Below are 15,098 nucleotides of genomic sequence, written 5' to 3' on the forward strand. Positions count from 1 at the left end.
GAGATGGTAACTGTCTACAAAGCTGGGGTGATGAATTCTTTAAATAAAATTTAAGTCATATAATATAAGGTCCTATTCTTGAGTTCAAAATACCGACTACATATTTACAAAATGGTAGTGATATGAAATACGACCTCACGAGAGCCGCTGAGGGAGTTTAATTTATAGCATCCTTTGTGAAAATCTATTGTAGCGCAGCTAGTGTAGAAAGTAGCTTCATCGCCTGGTGCATTTACGAGGGAGAACTCAGACCTGGGCCAGTCAGCCCGCGGCTCGTACTGCCGTGTTCAGAAGCCAATGCTGTAAGATGATGTTTGGAGGACCAGTCAAGGTGATAATGAGGGTCCTTGCTGCGTTTTTTTCAATGGAGGAATTCCTAACTTTTTCACGTATGTCCCCATAAAATACTAATTCCTTGAAACTTTTTAAAGCCTTTCTACATCTTTGTGAGGGTGCTAATCAGAATTAAATATTTCATGGAGGGAAGCGCCATGATTTTAAGCAGAGATCAGAAAGTAATGCTTCTTTCTGCAGGTAAACGCCGTCTCATACTTTATTGGTGTCTTAGGTAACAGCGTTGCACTGAACTACTCTGCCTTCAAAGAATGGGAATTAAGCCTTGGCCCTAAGCCTTGTTATCCAGTAAGAGCAACTTGAATTAGTTTTCCCCAATAGTGTTTCCTTGCCTTTGGCAACGTTAAGTTTGATATTAGATAGAATGACTTTTCAATGCCTACATCTGAAGGGCGTGGCATCTGCACACGACCCACTTAACCCTCTTAGTCTCTAGAGCAGTACTGCCCAGCAGAAGTACCATGTAAGCCATAAGTATGCGCCACACATGAAGTTTTTAATTTTCTAGTGGCCAAATTCAAGAAATAAAAAGAAACAGATGAAATTAATTCTCCTATTTTTTGTATCTCCAAAATATCATTTCAACATTTAACCAATAAAGAAAGCATTAATACTGCACACTGTTTTTTCATGCTAAGTTTTGAAACCTGGTGAGCATTTTACAATTACAGCACAACTCAATTCAGACTGGCCACGTGTGGCTGACGGCGACTGTGTTGGAAAGCACAGCTCTAGAACCAAGCTGTCAGCCCATATGTCGATGGAAAGTTTAGAAATGGCATAGTTTGCATTCTCAGGTTACTACATTATTAAGACTCACTACTCTTTAAACACGTAACATGAATTAATCTATTAAAATGGTGACCATAATTATGGATTTAAGACGATTTAAGTTTTTGTTTGAAAATGATGCTGGTTTCCTATCAGTCTTTCAGCTCCAACAACCATCATCATGATGAAGTAAATTCTCCAATCTTTTTGATTAGTTTAATTAAAACGTGTCATTTTTAAGGGTGATATGGATAACTCCAGGGCTACCGATTTATTTTATTAACAATGGAAAGGTCTTTCGCATTCATGTGAAGCTGGAACATTATTATACAAATGATTTAGTATCTCTGAAAGAACAAAGTACAGAAATATTTACATAACATAACACCATAGCTAGGATATCTATCTTAACCTACTGTTAAGAATGACACAGGGGAGATAAACCAGCAATAATGCACCTTATTCATTTTTCGATAATACAGCTGGGACATCCAATATGACTAACTTCTTTAACCGGTCAGGAAGAGTAACCTATCTGTATTTAATTTTCTCCTGTACATATTGAATGAATACGTTGTAAAAATATGTTTGAATATTTCTTTTAAAAATAACTATATTTCTTTTTAGGTTATTTAATTTCTAGTGAGAAACCTCCAAATCCCATTTCCACTGAAAAAAAAAAAAAAGGTCAATAATTTCTTTTAAAACTCTACCACTGTTGGTGAGAAACAAAATAGATTTATTTTTTTTTTTACCTATAATTTTTCCTTTGAGTAGAAATTCAAGAGTAAGCAGGCTCTACCTCTTGAGACTGTGCGTTTCCTATCCAAATGAACCAGCATGGCATTGGGCATCTCACTGGAATGCAATAGGGGACATTATTTACTGTTGTACACCATTAGTGCCTTTAACCTAGTATTTCCTATGCCTTTTTAGATCATAGCTTCAAGGAACTATTTTTTTTTTGAATGATGGCTTTACAAGCTAATGATCTCAACAAAGAAATCTGAATTACAGACGAATCGGGTCATAATTTTCCATCAAAACCAAATACATTCTCCTAGGCGTGTCCTTTACATGGATCAGTATAATAAGCTATTTCTATGATTTCTGGAAGTATCCAGAGTTACAGGCACACATAAAATCCTCAGACTAAAAACTTAAAACATTTATTTCAGGCTGAAAAACACATGACAGGAGCTGGGACTCATGAGGCCCTCCGCTCACGTTTGGGCCCTTCCTTTCCTTGGGTCTCACCTTTTCGGCATGTTTAAACCTCCACTTACATTAACCCATAGGAATTCACTGCTCTGGGAACCACCTTTACTGAGAGCGCGAAAAGCTGTGTGGTCATCTTTCCCCCTGAGAGCACGAGGATTAAATCCAAAAAACTAAGTGCGTCAAAGACCCTTTCTGAATATCTCCACATTTTATACGAGGCACTGGCTGTCTTATAAAAACATTTAAGAGGGTGCGTGGACGGGCCTTCTGCTACTTTTCATACTCTCGTGACTTTTTACCTCCACCTAGTACCCCCAAATTAAGTTTCTACGGTATTCTGATCAATACGCCATCATATAAACTTCCCATCTTTCGCCCAAGGAAGTGTCCTTGAAGAAAATCCAGTGAAAGCACAGAAGTACCGCTTGCAGTTACCCAGGAAGCCCATCACGACAAATTTTATATGCACGTATGTGTCAAAACACAAGAGACTACGACTTCAGAAAACAGTGTGGCTGGGAATGAGGGTGTGTTGGAGGCAAGGTGTATCACGACAACAGCAACGACACAACAACGGCGACAGTACAATTAACAGTGTGGGATGGAAACTAATCATTTATGGTATCCAGTGCTGCTTGGTCATCCATAATTTTTAAAAGAGTTCATATAACAATAAAAAAATAGAAAAATAAATAACAGAAAAACAATTAAAGGAAAAAATATATGGATTAGGTGTACTACGTACCATGAATAAACGAAAGCAGAGAAGACAAATGTTTTATAGGAATAAAAGATCTACTCCAGAAGCCAGCTCATAAAGGAGATGCGTAGGCTCCTAGGATCACAGATTCTCAGCAGCTGACCAGTGGAAGGATCCCTAACAGATCATCATGGCCAATCACCTTCCAAAGAGGAAGTCTCTCATCCACAATCCCTGATGCCAAAATGACCCAGCCCCACCTGAAGCGCTGCTAGCGTCAATGCCCACAGGTCTCACCGTGGGACGGCTCAGTCTGCTGGAGTTCAACCTTGAACTGACGTGTGAGATCCTAAGCCATTTACACCCAGGCGATAACTCATTATCATCGCTATATCCTTCACAAATATCACGTTCCCCAGAATGTAAAAAGTCGCATTGCCAAAGGACAAACACAGTGTGACATTCTGCCCCGAGGACCGTTCATTCACCTGCCACATACATTAAACCCAGTCCCACGACACGAGTCCTCTGAGAAACAGACACCGAGATCTGATTTGATGTCCAGGAGGTCTGTGAGGGACATACCTGTGAGGAAAAGCAGGATGGATTCTTTGGGGTGTTGGAATTGCTCCGTATCTTGTGTTTGGTGGAGGTTAACAGAATCTATACATGTGTAAAAACTCAGAACTGTGAATCAAAGAAAGAGTGAATTTAACTGTATGTAAACTTTAAAACCTACATTTAAAAATTGGGAGGGAGGTGTCAGGGTTTGAGAGAGTCATCAAACTGTAATACTGGTCCAACCCAGTGAAGAAGGAAAGGAGGGTAGGAGGGAGGGAGGAGCAGAGGGAGGTGGGCAGGAAGGAAACCTTAGACTTCCTTGCAATTTTAAGAACATCTGGCAAGGCCGGTGAGGTGGGTGTGGGGGGCTCGGAGCCACAGTCACGCGTCAGAAGCATCTTGCGACTCCCCTCATGAGCCTGCCTTAGGGTGCTTGCTGTGCCCAAACACTGGCTGGGAAGAACCCTGAGGAAGCTCAGCCTTTGCGTGAATAAAGGATTCTGATTTTTTCTATCGAGTTATTTTCTTTTATCAAATTGCATTGGCCAGTATTTCCAAAACAATGTCAAATAGTACTCTGATGGCGGACACACTGGTGAAAGTCAATGACGTTCAGGAGAACACATCTAGCTTTGCCACATTAAACTTCAACTGCGAAGGACAGTAGGTGGGGAATCTGGTGACATGAGACCCAAATGCAGAACGCCTTTGCAGGGAGGGAGCGAGGATGATCTAATCGCAGTTACGGGAAGCCAGGGCACCTACTGAATCTCCAGGGATAGGAATGCCTGTGAGAAAAGAGATGCATCCCCCTTCAAGCAGTGGCATCAGGGTCCAGCCTTCAGTCAGAGCAAGAAGGTGCGACGGCCGTTTATTGTTTCACTGGTTGATGGCGCACGATGTTGGAAAGGGTGGTGGGGACAGACAATCTCGCAGATTCCTGAAAGGAATCTCACTCGGTATGGCGGCCGAGAAGGGCATGGCCACATCTACCGAAATTACAAAGGCACACAGTCTTCCACCTAGGCTTTCCACTGCTCGGTATTTATATTACAGAAACATTTACACAGATGTAAGATGCTGCATATGTAAGGCTATTAATTATAATTTGGTGTAGAAGAGCAAAAACTTGAAAAAACTCACCTAAATATCAGTAAGAGGGAATTATTAGTTAAGTTAAATACTTTATGTTCCAGCCACGTAGAGGAATAGTATACAGTCCTGAAAAATATTGAAGTTCAAATGTAATGAGATGGACATATCTCCACTGATTAGAACACTATAAATAAGCTATCATTTATATTAAGTAGAGAAATAAAGCATAAATAGGCAGGTATACATAGTTGTACATGCATAAAATATGTTTGAAAGATACTCAAAAAAAGTGATCATAGTGTCAGATGCCTCTTAATAGAGAAGCTGTTTGGGTAAAGGGGTGGCAGGCAATGTTTCGCTGTATATCTTTTGGCAAATTTTGAATTTTGATTAATGCGATTTTATCACCTACTTTGAAAAATAAAGACTATATTTTAATTAAGATGAAAATGACCACATCATAAGTTTGGTGAAGAATATGGCTCATGTCATTGAAGAAGAGAGTAGAAGCAGTGAGACCTCTTCTGGGACAGTGCTGGAAACGCAGGTGGCGTTAGTGGGGCCGACATGCCCGGAGCACGTGCTGAAACACAGCTGGCAGGACTTGACGATAAGGAGACACAGAGGCTGAGTGGGGGCGGGGGACACACAGACGACATCTGCACCCTGGCTTGATGGCTTGGGTAAACAAGGCTGGAGTCTGCTGAGATGAGCACAAGCCAGGGACAAGCAGGGCCACAGGCGTGGAAGGCACAGACGAACTCGATGTCGGGCACACTGAGGTAGAGATTCCATTAGACTTTTGAGTCCACATGTTAACAGTACATCAAAGCTTATGCAAGTGTCTACCAATATCTGCTTTTTTAAAAATTTTACTTCATTATTAGTTTCAAGTATAGAGTACACTGGTTAGACATTTATATAGTTTATGAAACGATGCCCCTGATTGCTCTGTCTTCCCTCTGGCCCCCCACCCAGCCATTACATCACTGCTGACTGCATTCCCCGCGCCGTGCTCCCCATCCCCGTGACCATCTCTCGACTATCAATTTGTACTTCTTTAACCCTTCACCCCTTTCTCCCAGCCTCCCAGCCCCCCTGCCCTCTGGCCATCACCACATTGTCCTCTGTGTTTGTGACTCTGTTTTTGATTAGTTTGTTCTTTTTGTTCCTTAGATTCCACATATAATTGAAATCATATGGTATTTATCTTTCTCTGACTTATTTCACTCAGCATAATAACTTCTAGGTCCATCTATGTCGTTGCAAATGGGAGGATTTCATATTTTAATGGCTGAGTAATATTCCACTGCGTGTATGAATCGTAACTTCTTTATCCAATCGTCTGTCGGGCATTTAGGTTGCTTCCATATCTTGGTTATTGTAAACAGTGCTGCCGTGAACATAGGGGTGCATAGATCTTTATGAATTATTGTTTTGGTTTTCTTTGGTTAAATACCCAGAAGTGCAATTTCTAGGTCAAAAGGTAGATCCATTTTTAACTGTTTGAGGAGCTTCCAGACTTTTACATAGCGGCTGTACTGATGTGCAATCCCACCAGTTTCGACAGGTGTGAGGTGATATCTCACTGTGGTTTCAATTTGCATTTCTCTGATGATTAGTGACCTCGAGCATCTTTTCATATATCTATTGACCATCTGTATTTGCTCTTTGGAGAAGTATCTGTTCAGGTCTTCTGCCCATGTTTTAACTGAATTGTTTGGTTTTTGTTGTCATTAAGTTATATGAGTTCTTTCTGTATTTTGGATATTAATCCCTCATCAGATGCATTATGAGTGAATACCTTTTCCCATTCAGTCAGTCTTTTCATTTTGTTGACGTTTTTCCTTTGCTGTGCAAACATTTTTTAGTTAGATGTCTTCCCTTTTGTTTGTTTTTTTCTTTTGTGTCCCTTTCCCAAGGAGATATGTCTGAAAAGAAATTACTAGTAGCAATATCGGAGAGATTACTGCGTATGTTTTCTTCTGGAAATTTTATGGTTTGGGGCCTTCCATTTAAGTCTTTAATCCAGTTGAGTCTATTCTTGTCCATGCGGTCATATCTACTCTTAATTTGCAGTTCTTCAATTGTCAGTGAGACTGAGCATTCTCGTGATTACTGGTCATTTCGGTTTCTTTTGCTCTACCTGTTTGTAGTTGTTGCTCATTTGCCTATTGGGAATATTTTTATTACAAATACGTAAGTACTATTTGCATATTAAAGGAAATTAGCCCTTTTATCACATATATATTAAAAGGTTTTTAGATCTTTGCAAGCTGTTTTTTAAGACAGTTCATCACTTACACATTGTTCATAATATTCCTTTTCATAGAGAAATTCTTAGTTTTTATGTAGTCATACTTACTAGTTTTTTCTATCTTCTGGCATATATTCATTTGAAAACTTAAAGTCAAATCTCATTATTCATTATTAACGACAATGTAAATTCTACAACCAAGAAGATATGTTTAATATGATTTCAGAGGGTTTGCAAAAATTAGGCAGGTTTAGAGGGCATACATTTAGCATTTTTATAGTTAAGCCACTGAAATATCTTTTATAAAGTTATAGCACTGCTTTATTCCTCAGAAAAAATTGGATATTTAGGGACATTCTCCAATTCAAAGCCCATGATAAAGTAAGTATTCCTCAGAAGAATAGTAAGAATTATTTTTGTTCACAGCATTAAAACTCGGCTAGAGATAATAACTGTGTTTGCATAGGTTATTTTTAAAACATGTTGGCACAGTGACTTTCTTCAATTATTTTTAAAAGCACCAAAGTAGTTAAGAGACATTGCTATCTATTAAATGCTACTCAGTCCAACTTATGAATTTATAAAATAGGTAATTATTTCCTTTGAGGTCAGAAGTAGATTTAACGTTAGAGCTGAAAACTAAAATAAAGTGACTGGCTTTTCTCAAAATAGCAAATTAGCACTTGACTCCCACCAGCTCACTGGGCATCCGTCCTTATCTACACAACAGGGCATAGCGATGCCACTCATTCAGGTCACCAAGGAAACGGCTGCTCTGCATTGACACCCACTGCGCTCGTCTGTCAACCCGACGCTGTCCACGGTGACTCGGGTCAACGACCTGTTGAAGCCACCACTCATCCACCTCGGTTAGTGCCACACTGAACGCGACAATCACGGGAAGCAGTGAGGGACCCACAGAAACGGAAGCTCACCCACGACGTCTACAGGCCTGCGGGAGAACCCAGAACTACGGGATTGTAGAAGACCCCAAAGCACGACGATCCTCGATGGCACATGCGAAGCCTGTCTTCCTGCAAGTCGAGTTCCGTGGCTATTGAGTCGCATTCACACAAACCTCTAACAGATGAACATCAGACATTGAAGAGAGCTCTATTTCAGTGTTTTACTTTGTCGAATATTTGTTTTTCTTAAATTATGGATTGATCGCTATTTCTTTTTTAAGTTCATACGTTTAAAAAATGGAAGTGCCTCCCCTCTCTACCAACACCTAATCCCACTGTCCAGGCATCAGCGCTACATATATTTCGGTGGACATCTCTCCAGACCTTTTTAAAGCTGCGTTATTATGCATACATGTGTACATATGTGTGTGTATGTGTATCATATATGTATACATTGATGTATGTATATGCATGTGTGTATATATAAATATAACCATCTGTGCCTCTCTTTAAAGAAAAATGGTATCAGACTGAAAGCTCTAGAATCCCATTTTGTACTCCTACATCAAAAAACTCCTTGCATTAAAATGAGCACAGGCCTCCTTTCTTCCTTTTGGTGACATGGTGGACCACACTGTGCGGGCATCTGGATTCATGGGAACACTCTTCCCTTAGGGGGCATTTCAAATGCCTCCGGCTTTCATGATTAAATATAATTCCGTAATAACAATATACCATTGTATTCTTGTTCACACATTTCTGTGGGACAGAATGTTAGCAGCAGAATTTCTGGGTCTGAGGATATATGCATTTAAATTTTTGATACGAATTATCAAAATCCTTTTCTACATGGTCACTGTACCTCATACTTCCACAAACAAGAAAAAATCTTTTCGAAGACTATATATTCAAAATCACTTTAAGAACGCAGTTACGTGTAATGCACGTCACAGGATAAATACATTAGTGCTAATTTGAAAATACATTTCAAGGAGAAACGGCACGATGATCTAAGAACATCTAGAAAATGCGATCAACCTCAGAGGCCAGGCAATGGTGACAGCGATGGTGACAGCCAACGCCAGTGGAGGGCACTATCTGGTAATGCGCTCAGCCCTCGGCAGTCACGGCAATCACTCGATTCTTAAAAACCTAATAAAATGCGAATGCTAATCCCCTGGCCACCAGCTTACAAAGCTTTACTCCACGAGGTCAGCCTGCTTTTGCAAAAAGGCTCTTCATTGCAGAGCGAGCGATCGCTGTCTTTCCCAGACGGCCTTTGTCTGCGTTTCCATGTTCTAACACAGGCTGGTGAGACTTTTTGTAGAAATAGAGAAGAGGGAAGGAAAACGAAATTTTCATGTGTTCTTACAAAAAGGCTAAGTGCTTTTTCTGCTTCCCTTCTTTCCTCCAAAAAAGCAAACAGTAATTCCTACTCCGTCCCCTCAGAAAGAAGACCAGGTGACCGTTTTCCGAGGCAGCAGTTCCCCGGCGTGAGTGTCACCCGACAGGGCCCTGGCCCCCAGCAGCCCCCTCCCCACGGGCAGCCATCCTGGCTCTCCCCGCCGTCCCCACATGCACACACTGATTCGTTTTCTTAATCCGGAAAATGAACTCATGTAAAACCATAAAAGCAGACAGACAGATATCACTACATAGGGCTATTCAAAAATGTTCTGGAAAAAAAGGTTGTACTGACTTCACACTTGTAGGGCCTTGTGGTTCCCAGACTTGGGATTTCATGGAGAAGAAAAAGAGAGGAAAGTGGAGAATTCAGTATAAATTATTGGGTCACCAATAATTTATTTTCAAACACACACGGGAAAAACAAAACAAAACAAAACTTAGACTCCTCAAGCAAAACTCTTTTATAAAATAACGGCTATCGCAGCACCAAAAAAGGTAGTTTGCCGAGGCCGCCTGCCATGACGCAGGCACAGACACCTCCTGTGAGCACAGACACCGCCTGGCATTTCTCCCCCGTGGCTGTGACGGAGGAGGACCCGCTGCCTGATGCTCGGACCCAGCGCGCCACGCTGACAAAACCCAGACATCTGAAAGTTTAAACATTTTAAAAATCCCCGTGCTGCTTACAGACTGAAGAATTCCTGTTACTTTTAGCCGAATGTTTCCAATCATTCTCTGCTTTTCCTTCTTTGACGTATTAAACCCATGAGAACCTGCAGGCACGCGTGTTTTGCATCAAATTCTCAAGAAACACCCCCTTTATCTCATCCTTTTTGAAATTTTCATTGGTACCCATTTTTGTCCCAGGAAAATAAAATTATTGAAAAGCAAGTGCCAACGGCGGATACGTGGGCTCCCTCCAGCCATTCTTCGTTGGTGAACTTTTCCTGTATGTACCACGGGGTCATCTTGAACTCCAGCCCCACACGTCATAAAATCAACGGAACTCAAGCCGGATGCGTTGATCACTCCTTTCTTCCCTGCTACAAACGTTTGCTCAGGGGCAGTCCAGGGGACCATCGGAGCGCGGGGTGTGGAAACACGCAGCCAGCATGCATGCCAGCTCCCTGACTTACTAAGTGTGTCACCCCGGACAGGTGACTTACCTCTCTCGAGCACCATTTTGCTCTTCTAGAAATGGCGCCCTCCTTTAGAAATAAGAGCCACTGCACAGGGTCGCTGTGACCACTAGATGAGTGAATCCACGGCAGCGTTAGCGCAGGACCTGACACCGGAAGCACTCGGTATCGTTGGTGGCTTTGCCCGGTCCCCGCCACGTCCCTGGGCATTGTGAACCCACCACTGAGCAACAAAAATTCTGCCCTGGTGCTGTCGCCCGCTGATGGGAAAGACAGGGATTAAATAATCATGCGAATTGAAAACCGCAACTTCGGTACGGACGACTAAGAGGTGGACAGAGGTGCTTCTGGAGCCTGCGTCTGCGCCTGTCTGCGCCTGTCTGCAGGGCTGTCCGCGTCACAGGACCTGCCCCGGGACCTGAAGGACGAGCAGCAGCTAACGACCACGCATCAGGGTTCCGGGGAGAAGGAAGGAACTCGCCCTCCCTTCCTTGCTCGCCTTCTTTTGTTTTCTCCATGTTATAAATATCGACTATTCTAAACAAGGCAGTGTCTTCAAGAACAGCCTAATAATGTATGTATTGGTATAAGCCTTAAACAGAGTTAGAATTTACTCTGTCGCACATACATTCCATTAATCTTTATGAAACAATCCACAATAGCATTATATTCTAGACTCACCCTCCCTTCCTTGCTCGCCTTCTTTTGTGTTCTCCATGTTATAAATATCGACTATTCTAAACAAGGCAGTGTCTTCAGGAACAGCCTAATAATGTATGTATTGGTATAAGCCTTAAACAGAGTTAGAATTTACTCTGTCGCACATACATTCCATTAATCTTTATGAAACAATCCACAATAGCATTATATTCTAGAATTCTCCTGCTGGCCCTCCTCCAAAGCCACATAAGAAGAGCTGACACAGCATCCATTCGGCTCATCTCACAGAAGACTACTTATTTTCTAAAGGGCAGGCACCAGGCAAAGCAATAGAAAGACATTCAGTGCGGAGTATTAAAACTCTGTCGTTTTCCTGCATTAAGAAAAAACAGAAAATTTATCCCATACAAATTAGGAGTTTGGATCAGATCGATTTTTAATCCATGGCTGATGAGTCGATCTTTGCTCTGAGTCCGTATTTTCAGGAAAACGACGTGTTTTTCCTACAGCACGGCCTAAGATGTGAAGTAAAAACGTCAAGCCCCAAATTTCCGAGGATTTGTCAGTGTCTCTGGGGTAGCAAGCCTGGCGTGGCCTTCTCAACCCGTCACTCCCCACTTGCTGGAAAATGACTTCCGACTCGCGTCCTCTTTGGGACCCGTGTGGCCCCTCAGATCTCACAGCTCCTGCTCAGTGTGCCCTCCTGTGCCTGCTCCAAACCCCCCACGTCAGCCATCTGCATTCCGGGGCCACAAACCCCCTCATTCCCGCCTCCTGTTCCTTAGAGCAAATTTCCAAGAAGTCTGGTCGTAACTTCTCATTTCTTCCCAAAGCAAAAAAATACCGGAATGAAAACAGAAGCAAATAATGCGGTTCCCCTTGAACAACGAAAGCTCCGCCTTTTCTAAATGGACACGGAGGTCTTCGCCGCCCCGACAGCATCGCTCTCCTTCTGGGCTCCCTGCAAGGTGCTGGGGCCTCAGCCTGCCCCGGGGGCCAGTGTGACATTCTCGTAAAGGAAGGAGGATTCTGTATGGCGTCACTTATACGTGGAATATCTATATAACAGCCGACTTCACAGAAACCGAGAACGGGGTGATGGTTGCTGGGAGCCAAGGGGAGGGGGAAATGGGGAGATGGAGGTCAAAGGGCACGAGCTCTGAGTTACCAGAGAATAAGTCCTGAGGAATCTAATGCACGGCATGGTGACTGCAGTTAATAGGCCGGTATGGTGTGCTTGAAGGTTCTGAGAGCAGATCCTGAGCATTCTTACCAAAAGAGCACTTTTACAAAAATAAAAAAAGAGTTAATTATGTGAAATGATGGCTGTGTTAATTATCCTGATTTCGATAATCATTCCACAATGTACACATACATCAAATCATCACATTACGCACTTTATGTTATTTGTCAAGTTTCCCTTAATAAGTATAGGGGATTTTTTTTTTATTTTAATAAAAGAAAAGAGGAAGAGTTAAAGACAGAATAATGCATGTAGGATCTGTACTCCTACATACTTTCAGGGTGATTCCTTGTGATGAGCACGAAATCCAGGTGATTTTGTTTTTAAAGTCGCCACCTTTGTGACATATTAAGCAAACATTTATTTACTTCCAATGATCAGAGGAGAAAAAGGAAAACGATGAATATTTAACTTCCTAATGGAAACCGATATTTTATAAATGTAATAGCTTTGAACTTGTTTTGGTATGCGGAAGATCATGACTACAGATCAGGAACGTTTTTCCTAATCAGTGCGATAAAGCGTGACCCCACTAAGTCAGAAAACCAAGCGGGCAACAGGAATCTGGGACCCTGCACATTTTTTTTTAGCTCTGACTTTCCCATAATCCCCGTAAATCTCCAGAGGTACTCTCTCTTTATTTCCTCAACAAAACAAAGTTAACTTGACCATTATCTGGTGTTTCTAATAAGATTCCACAATGCGAAAGCCAGAAAGGAAGCTCGTCTGACGCACTAGGGAAACCGCAGCCGTGTCTCACCCTGGGGGTGGGCGGCTTTCCCGGCTCACTCACTCTCCTGACCAACCTCAAGTGCAAGGGTGCATGACTTAGAGGTTTCAGAGCACTGTTCAAGCCTGAAAGTGGCACTCACTTACACTTACAAGGTCCCAAATGATGACACCAGAGAGGAATCTGAGGGAGGTATAAACAGCAAATCACTTGGCACAGGCGAATTTCGAGAAGGCAGTAAAGGAAAAGCTGAGGTGAGCAGGTTTCAGAGGCGCTGGACCCCGGCGGAGGCACGGGGGTGGTCTGCCAGCGCCACCCCCGGCCTCCGGCCCCCGCACGCTCTAGCCATCGCCACAGCAGCGGGCCCGGCAGCCGCGACCCCCTCAGCTCCGTTCGCCTTGGCCCCTCACTTTCCACGCTGGGCCTTCTCCGCTGCCCGGCCATGGGATGCTCGTGGGGACCCGCCCAGCCACCGGACACTGGAAGAACAGGCCGTGGACCCCACCTTGACGTGGGGGAATAGGACCTGGGGTCTCAGGTAGACACGCCTGGGGTCCCCTCGAGACAGTGCCTCGGAGGGTCTCAGAGGGTGGAGGCCCAGCGTGCACCATGGTGACCGGCCCTACAGTGGGTTAGGGTCAGCATCGGACTGGACTGTCCCCCGCTCCTTGCTGGGTCACTTTACCTGGGGACGCTCCCCACGGTCAAGCAGCTGCCAGGAAGCCTTCGGCGGGGCTCTGCTTTTGTGGGGAGGCCAGGCCAGTGCAAAGCCTAAAGCCAGAAGGGAGTGAGGACGACGAATTCCACGAGACCCCGCTGTCGCGAGCAGCACGCAAGGGCGGGCTTCGGTGATGACCGTCACAGTGGCCTGGAGTTAATCTTCTGTCATTTCAGTCACGTAGGCACCTGGCCTGTGTTAGGTCAGGCTCCCTGACAGAGGCCGGTGTGAGGTTCCAGACGCACAGAGCGGACACAGGGCCGAGGGCGGAGTTCCGAAGGCCTGACGGGGACAGGCCGCGCTTCACCACCTCCCCACGTGCGGGCCGGCAGCGGTGCTGGGGGGCACACCCGGTCCTCAAGGCATTCACCCCGGGGCGCTCGGCAAACAGCCGCATCTCACACATTTTATCCATCGCAGTTTCTCAGGAGCACGTTATCTGCCGAGAACACAAGCTCTGCTGGCTGCACGCTTCTGCTCAGGAGTGCTCCAGTAACAGGCGTGGTGTAGATGGACACAGCCCAAGCCCTCGGGCCCCTGGTTCCTTCCCTTCCCTCGTCCCAGAGGCGGAGAAGACCGGGGTGGACGTTTGCAGTGGTTCCTGCAGGCCGGGCCTGGAGGTGGAGCCTCCAGGAGCAGAACTGGGGGTACGCTGGCCCCAACCTCTAGCTTACCTGTCCCTTCTCTGGGCCGAGGCTCCTCCCTCGGGGGAAGAGATGCCCCGTGTGGCCCTACACGCCAAGAAGCACAGGAGCATGTGGTCATCAAACATTACTGTTTTGTATTTCCCACGGGACTCCTGGGAGGGGAAGGGGTTAACGCACGAGACACGACTGTCCTCTCCCAAGGTCTGTGATCTTGTGGCATCCTACCTCTTATGGCCCCTGCTCAGCCAGCAGGGTCAGGTCAAGGACATGCTTGTCGCCAAGCCGCTGCTGCGTGGACCACCAGCCCTTATGCAGAGAGGGGGAGGAAATTTATTTACTGTATTTATTTATTTTTATTTATTATTTTTTGTTTAGGCGAGGCAACCCTTGGTTGACCACACAGATTGCAAGGACCTTGTCAGCTTACAATCCTTTATTCTTTATTTTTTAAGCCTGCAGCACCTGGTCTTCCTAGGTGGTCTCCCATCCAAGGACTAACCAGGCCCGACCCTGCTGAGCTTCCGAGATCAGACGGGATCTGGCGTGTTCAGCGTGGCGTGGCCGCAGACGAGGGAGAGAATTTAAAGGGGAAGCGGCTGTGTGTGGAAGGAAGCGTTACAGATCCCTTCACTTAGCTTTCCTGATAACTCAATGTGGGAGAAAGTAAAAGAGAGTTTTGCCAGGTTTGTA

At 44.3% G+C, this 15,098-nt stretch overlaps 1 pseudogene; it reads right to left on the minus strand.

Annotated features, from left to right (window-relative positions):
- Positions 1-14,858: 14,858 nt before the first annotated feature.
- On the minus strand, positions 14,859-14,977 carry LOC112482380 (annotated as a pseudogene).
- Between the last annotated feature and the right edge of the window lie 121 nt (positions 14,978-15,098).

The sequence above is a fragment of the Pteropus alecto genome, unplaced genomic scaffold, assembly GCF_000325575.1.
Source record: "Pteropus alecto unplaced genomic scaffold, ASM32557v1 scaffold195, whole genome shotgun sequence".
Lineage (NCBI taxonomy): Eukaryota > Metazoa > Chordata > Mammalia > Chiroptera > Pteropodidae > Pteropus > Pteropus alecto.